The 7490-nt window shown below is 47.6% G+C and overlaps 1 protein-coding gene across 1 annotated transcript in view; it reads right to left on the reverse strand.

Moving 5' to 3' along the window:
• Positions 1–7490, reverse strand: part of LOC119430457 (phosphodiesterase 4D interacting protein) — a gene marked incomplete in the record, with an annotated part of 68222 nt that overhangs the window by 46928 nt on the left and 13804 nt on the right.

The raw sequence follows: 7490 nt of genomic DNA on the forward strand, positions 1-7490 counted from the left end.
ATAAATACAAACAAACACAAATAAACACAAATAAATACAAACACAAACACAAACAAATACAAATAAATACAAACAAACACAAATAAACACAAACAAACACGACCGTTGAAGCAGCAGCTGCGTGATGAGCAGCAGGTTCACAGCTAAAATAAAACTCTCAGCTGATGGAGCTGAACAAATCCACAGAGTCCAGAACCAAACGGCTTTTTAAAGTGTGACCTTTGACCTTTTCTAAGCCAGGTCGCAGCATCGCCTGCGCCAAACACACGGCTGTCGTTTCAGCTACGTGTGGAAAAAAAACAGCTGAAGGTTTTTTAAAGGATCCGTTTGAAACCAACTTTCATCCACGACGAGTTCTAAACCAACAAACTCGTCGTGGAGCGCCGTGCAGGTGAGCGTTAGCACAACACCAAGACGGAAGGACATCAGCAATGACCCTTAGAGAAGCAGCCCTGCAATCTGAGAAGGGTCAAAGGTCATCTGGATCGTTCTACAGAGAGCTGGAGCTGCTGAGGGGGGGTTCTGCCGGGTCAGGGCCTGGGTTCTCCTCAGCCTCCCTCCACAGGGAGGTGCTGGAGCTCCACCTGCGCCTCCCTCCACAGGGAGGTGCTGGAGCTCCACCACGACTCGGAGGTCCAGACGCCTGCAGACCCGGCAGCTGTCACTCAGGAACGTTCCACAGACGGGGCTGAACGGTGGTGAGGCGGACCGGCTGCACACCAACATGTGTTCAGGAACACATGCTGGACCTCTGAACACACATGAAGGAGTCGGAACTTCTGACCGTCTCTGTGGGTCCGGTTCTGAGACCGGACATGAGGCTCGGATCACGAGACGGGATTTTAAACCTCATCTGTGTCGATAACTAATAAACCGCCTGATCTGGACCGGGTCCGAGGCTCACGGGTTCTCCAGCATCTTCAGGCCTCAGGGAGGACCAGAACCAGGCCAGCAGAAGATTCTGATGGACTTCACCAACACCACGGGTCACAGAACCACAACAAAGAAAGAAAACAGACCCAGGAGGGAACTCGTTACAGGACAACAGTGGACCCGGTTCTGTTCCCACAGAACCGTTGCGTCTGCATAAAGACAGCAGCAGCAGATATTTGGGCCGGGCCTGCGGGACTGGCAGAACCATGGGAGTTTTCTCTCCTTACTGGTAACAGGAGCTGCTCTATGCCGGCGAGCTCGACAGTTTCCAGGCCCGCTTCGTGGCGCTGCCAGAACCGCTGCCAGGCCCGCTGCCAGGCCCGCTTCGTGGCGCTGCCAGAACCGCTGCCAGGCCCACTAATGCAGCTCTGCAGGAGGAACGTCTGATTGTGTATATTACGCTGCTCCTCTAACAACGGCCCTCAAGCCCGTTCACAGCAGAACCGGGCCGACGGCTGCAGCTCCACACGCTTCAAAACGTAAAACCTAAAATCAGCTGATTCTCTGCTGCTGAAAAACCAACGCTTGTTTCAATCTGCTCCAGCTGACGAGCCGCTCTTAAACTTTTTCTGCTGATCATTAAACGTTTCACCAAAATATGTTTTACATTCAAATAAAATCAGAAGTTCCTTTTTTTCATTTGAATTAAAATAACTTTAACTCTTCTCCAAAACAAAATCCTGGAAGTCTCCCCCTGACAGGAAGAAAAGTTGTTTTAGTTTTTATTTGCTGAAATATCTGAGAATTTATTTTATCTCATTATGAAACGCAGCATTAATTAAAAACATTAACAGGAACGTTTCTGCCAAACTCCAATATTTATGAACTTTGTGCTGTAAAACCCAAAACTTTGAACGTTTTATAGTAATTATCTAATATTTGGCAGAAACAGACTTATTTTGTGGAGTATCTCTAAGGTTTATTTTGAAAGTCCAGGTTAAGAGCTCTTCGTGGTTTAGAAAAATACAATTTTAATTCTTCTGAGACTTTTATCAAACTTTCCTGAACTTCAAAGTAGTGGTGTTCCAGTACCAGCCTCAAATACAGTGTACTTGTACTCATAAAAACACCAGGTACTTTGGACCGATCCCACTTTTATGCTTCGTGATGTCATTTCCTCTTCCACTTGGCAAGCAACCGAGGATAAAATATAAAAATTCTGTAGTTTAGATATTTTAAAATAATGTTGCACTTTCCAAGAAGAAGGAGAACTTCCGGTGATTTTCAGGAGGTTTTATTGTGTCACAACATAACGTACCGCTTCTCCAACGGTTCGTTTTTCTTCTTCTCTCTGTGCAAACTCACAAACATTCAACTGTGGTGCCCTCTGGTGGCGCTAAAGTGCCACTACACACAAAGTATAACCTTGAGGTTTTCAATATCTCCAAGTTTAAGTACACACTAAAGATCAAACTATTGCTTATAAACCAAACATACAATTAAAAAAACATATGGGGGGGGGGGGGGGGAATCTACATTTTATGAATAGCACAAAAAAAATTACCTTTGCCACAATAAAAACAGGTGATGTTAAAACAGCAGACTGTTTGCTCTGTTCTTAAAGAAATGTTGTTTTTAAGTCACTGTGAAATATTTAAGTACTAACTCAATAAATACTAGTACCCAAACTGAATCGTGTGTACTTGTACAGGGTTTGAAAAGCACTAGTATTGGTACAACCGTAGTTTAAAGTTTTAATCAAGACTAATTTGTTCAAATATGTCAAGAGTTACAGAAAAAAACAATTAAAAAAAACAAAGATGGGTCTGCTGAGTCACTGGTTGCCATGGTGATTCCCGCTCTTTCTGAAGAGCAGTGGGGGAGGGGCCGCACACGGCAGCGCTTCAGGCAGAAAAGCAGACTAAAAAAACGCTTCAAGCAAACTGTCCCTGAGTGAAACTGTGAAATAAATCAGAGGAGTTTTTGACCCGAGAGCAGCAGAAGGTTCTGACGGTACCACATGTTCTGTTTGACGGTTCTACAGGGTCTTACAGAGGAGATATGACAGGTTACAACAAGTCTTCTTCTTCCAGAAGAACTGCTCCTGACTGAACCACATGTTCTCGTGTATATTTCTGTATAATTTAAAATGTTAAAATATTGTTTCTTTTTGGTCATTTCAGTTGTTTGCTGATTCTGAGGACGTTGTCCAAAGGTTTATGAGGATGATTAAAGCCGTTTGCAGACATCCCTCAGTGTGATGACTGTTACTGACAGAAGACATGGAGGACATCTGAGTGTCAGCTTGGTCTCCTCTAACGTTTCCTTCTCTGCTCGGTTCTGATGGGTCGGTTCCTGGACCTGGCAACAGCTTAGATCAACAAATCAGCAGGTTTCCTGTCAAACGGGTGCTAATTAGAGCCCACCAGGTTAAAAACACTGCCATGACCTGTTGGGTCAACGTTGACGACGTCTGTAATGTTTTGGATGAAACCCTTTTTCCGTTTGTTCCAAGTCAAACGGTAAAAAGTTACCCAAGTCCGAGGGGAGTTTCTGGGTTTTCCCAAACCACAGCTGATGCTGCTTATTGTTTTGGAGATGATGGAATCATTAGTGCTTCGTAAGAGGCTCGTTTATCCCGGCCGCCTGACTCAAGAGCCATCTGGGGCCAATAACACGAAGAGCAGATCCGTTCTTACCAAACTAGTATTTCATATTGCACAGGGAGCCTTCAAAGGTCTGTTTCTGCCTCGCTGGATGGGTTCACTGGACCGGGGGAGCTATAAACGAGTCCGGGACAGCGGGAGCCCCTCCTGACCCGGGCCGTCTGAGATAACCGACCTTCGGAAGTGTGCTCGGGCTGTGACGGATGGCCCCGAGTCTGGAGCTCGAATCTCCGGCTGGTGATACTCCCAGAGAGCGATGGAGGGGAGCGTGGAGCAGGACCTGGACTCGGGCGCCTCCCGGGACTCAAACGCTGTGACTACAAGCGACCTGCAGAGGAGGAACCTCTGTCAGCGGGTCAGAGAGACTGCTGGCTCAGTGTCCAAATGAATCTAGTGAAAGGATTCAGGGCCTGCAGGCTCTCAGCCAAGGCTATTAGGTGTCTTCATATGCATACAGAATACCTGGGCTGGGGGGTTGAGGGGTCCCTGCAGACTTTTCAGCGCCGTGTTTCAGAGATTTAACGAAGCTGCGCTCTGCCAAGACGATGCTCAGAGACCAAAAGTATGAAACCGGAGCCAACAAAGAGATTTTTCTGGATTCAGATCGGACACGTAATGTTCCCTTCATCCCTCCATCCTCCCCCGACCCTCCCCATTCAGAGGTGTGGGGGCTGAGGCTCAGTCAGCAGGAAATGACCTCACCTGGATGGGACTGAGAGGTGACGGACAAACGGAGAACAAAAGTCCGGAGTTGAAGATCAGTTTATTTTTACAGCGTTAATTCACAAAAGACGGAGAAAACAGCTCCAATTAAAATCCAATTTTATTCAGTTATAATTTAATCCAAAGAGCTTGAAGAGGCTGTCAGCACTTCATAACTTCACCACAGAACTAACAAACACCAACACAGCTCTTGATGCTTCACTTCCACTCTAGTCCAACAAACACCTCGTGGCTGTTGGAGGTTTTGGCGCTGCACAGAAACATGGCTGGCACGAAGGTCGCGTCCACATGTCTCTCAGGCGCGACGTGTGTTTGCTGCTGCTGGCCCTCGGCGTGGAAACGCTCCGTCCTGCTACGCTAACCTTCCTGGGCTCTTCCACTCGGTGCGATGCCAGAGCTAATCAGCGGACGTCAACAAGCGTACACATTCGGTAATGAGCGCATGCAAAGGCGGCGCACATTCTGCGCCGCGCGCCCCAACAGCCTGAATGCAATATTTACGAGAGTCAATTTATCTTCAGACAAACGTCGGTGCTGAGCAGAGGAAACCAGAAGGACTCGGTCCAATCTGCATGTGTAAACAGCAGGAACTCCAGCCTCAGCTCCGTGCACACGCAAGGTCGAGCGAATACCTCCCATCAGTTTGTGTAAGCAACGATAAACACATTACATGTAATCACAGGAACATGGCTTTCATTCCAGGGCTGTTGGAGCCCTGGGTTCCCATTGTTCTCCTGCTCAGAGCCGACGTCTGGCTTTCATTCTGTGTGTTTATGGCACATCTAAATTATGGTATCGAGTTCGCCCCAAACCCGACCGACTGTCATGGCCGACTCTCCCAAACAGGCCACTTTTTTCTCCCGGAGGTTCTGTAACTCGATCCGTCCCTGAAGTTCAGGTTCTGCGCTTGGATTCATTTCTGCCACACGAGCAGAAAGAAAGCAGGCAGATGTAAAAACAAACAAACTCAGAGCGTCACTTTCTTTCCCTCGTTTTTAAGAGTTTCCTCCCTAAATAGAAAGCAGAGGAGGTGCTGCCGGCAGAACCAAGAGTCCGGCTTTAGGGGAGTCTATAAAGCCTAAATCTGCACTTGTGCCTCCGATGTTCTAGTTCTTTGTTCTGCTGTTTGCAATTCATCGTTCGACCACCAGATGGTGATGTTACAGCAGAGACGCTGGTTCTGAAAAGTAACTTTGTGCACAGGAAATGAAATCTGATGCAAACATTATTATGAAGTAAGAGCTTGAAGCCCCGCTCCAAGCAGCTGGACTTTTATTGTCTGCTGAAGTGGTCCAGATCTTCAGATCTACAGGCTGTCAGAGGCTCTGTCAGAGTCTTTGCTTCTTTATGAGTTTGGCTTCATGTTTAGGGTGTCGCTCCGGTTTACCCTAGTGAAGAAGGAGCTGAAAGACAAAACTCTGGAATATTTTTATTTATTTATTTGTCATTTACGTTCAAACCCTCACCTGTGGTCTGGAGGTCTGGATCAAGGTGGTCCGGCCAGCTGTAGAGACAAGGTGGGGGAACTCAAAGTGGAGCTGCTGCTCCTCCTCATCAAAATGAGTCAGCTGAGGAGGTTCAGACATCTGATAAGGAGCCTCTTTGAGGTTTTTCCCTTTAGAGGAGACCTCAGCGCTCACTAAAGGGATTAAATAACCTCTCTGGTCTGGGAACACCTTGGGATCCCCTAGGAGGAACTGGAGGGAGGTCTGGGTTTTCTTCGTGGACCTGCTGCGTCTACAACTGGACCACCGAGAACTGAAAGAACTTAACTTACACAAGAATACTTGCAAAAAGTACTTGTCTGATACTAAAGTAAAAAAAATCCAGATGAATAGTCGAAGTACAACAAGGTTCGAGTTGTTTTATTAATATTTCAGCTTTATTTAAAACTGCTACGACTTTTAGTCTGTCCACTTCAAGAAGACTTTCATCTGACCCCAGAAGATCCCAGTCCTAATGGAAACCTTGAACGCAACGCTCAGACAGATGAGCAAAAGTTTTAGACGTAAGAAACACTTCTAGAAGGTGCGTTAATACAACACCAGGATGGAAAGACATCAGCAATGACCTCAGAGAAGCACCTGTTGCCCCATGTCAATCTGTGAAGGGTCAAAGGTCATTTAGAGCCAATCGTTCTCCAGAGAGAAAGATTATTTACACGTGGAAAATATTTAAGACAAAAGATTCACCCTGAAGGTCAGACTGTGCAGTGACTCTACAGGCCTCAGTCAGTAGGTCAAAGGTCATGGCCTCCTCTCTAAAAACAGCAAGGCTACTTGACTTAACCGTGCTGAACAGAGTCGAACCGTGCCGTACAGGCGCTAATGGAAAAGGTCCGGTTCGGAAAGGTTCATCTGAAGGAACCACAAGACTTCTGGACCAGAACCAGTCCAAAGTACAGATGTTTACCCAGAATGCACTGCAGCAAACAGCTCCTCCCAGCTGTCAGCACAGTGGTGGAGGCTGATAGTGGTTCTGGAGTCTAATCATTGCCTAACGGGCGAGTTAACAAAGAGTCCGGGTTCTGTTGCGGTGCTTTTCGGACCGGTTTTGTTCCGTAAACAGGATCTTTCCACGTGTTGGCCCTGACAGAACTGAACCCTGACAGGAAGTCAGAGATTTTAGGAACCGACGGTTGATTTTGTGACATCAGCACATGCGGCGCCTCCGTTCCTTCAAATCACTGAAATATTTCAGAAAACACCCAGAGAGCACCGCGGGTCAGGAGGTCCTCCATCAGCGGGACCAGGGACCATCCCGACCAGATGTAAGCCCCCATCAGACCCACAGCCCCTCAGACCTGGGAGTCCACACGTACCACGCGCACTGGACCCGCGCCCTACTTTCTGTTGTCTGTGGACGCAAATCAAAGGGACGTTCGAGCGGCGCCCGAGGGCCTCGCTGCACTGGACCATCAGAGGCAGGATGGAGAGCGGCCGGATAATGAGACACAAAGGCCGGGTGGGGGAGGGAGGACGAGTCAGGGAGGGGGATGAACGGCACGAGGGGGGAGGAAGAGGACGAATAAATCAGGGCGACGACCACGACAACCTCGTTTCTGAACGGGAGACACTTCTCTGTAGGTTCTGGATTTGTCCTGTCTGAGTGATACTCCACCATGTTCCACCATGTTCCACCATGTACTATCATGTTGTTCTACCATGTTCCACCATGTTCCACCATGTTCCACCATGTTCTACCATGTTGTTCTACCATGTTCCACCA

This window comes from Nematolebias whitei, chromosome 3 (genome assembly GCF_014905685.2).
Source record: "Nematolebias whitei isolate Nwh7 chromosome 3, NemWhi1, whole genome shotgun sequence".
NCBI lineage: Eukaryota > Metazoa > Chordata > Actinopteri > Cyprinodontiformes > Rivulidae > Nematolebias > Nematolebias whitei.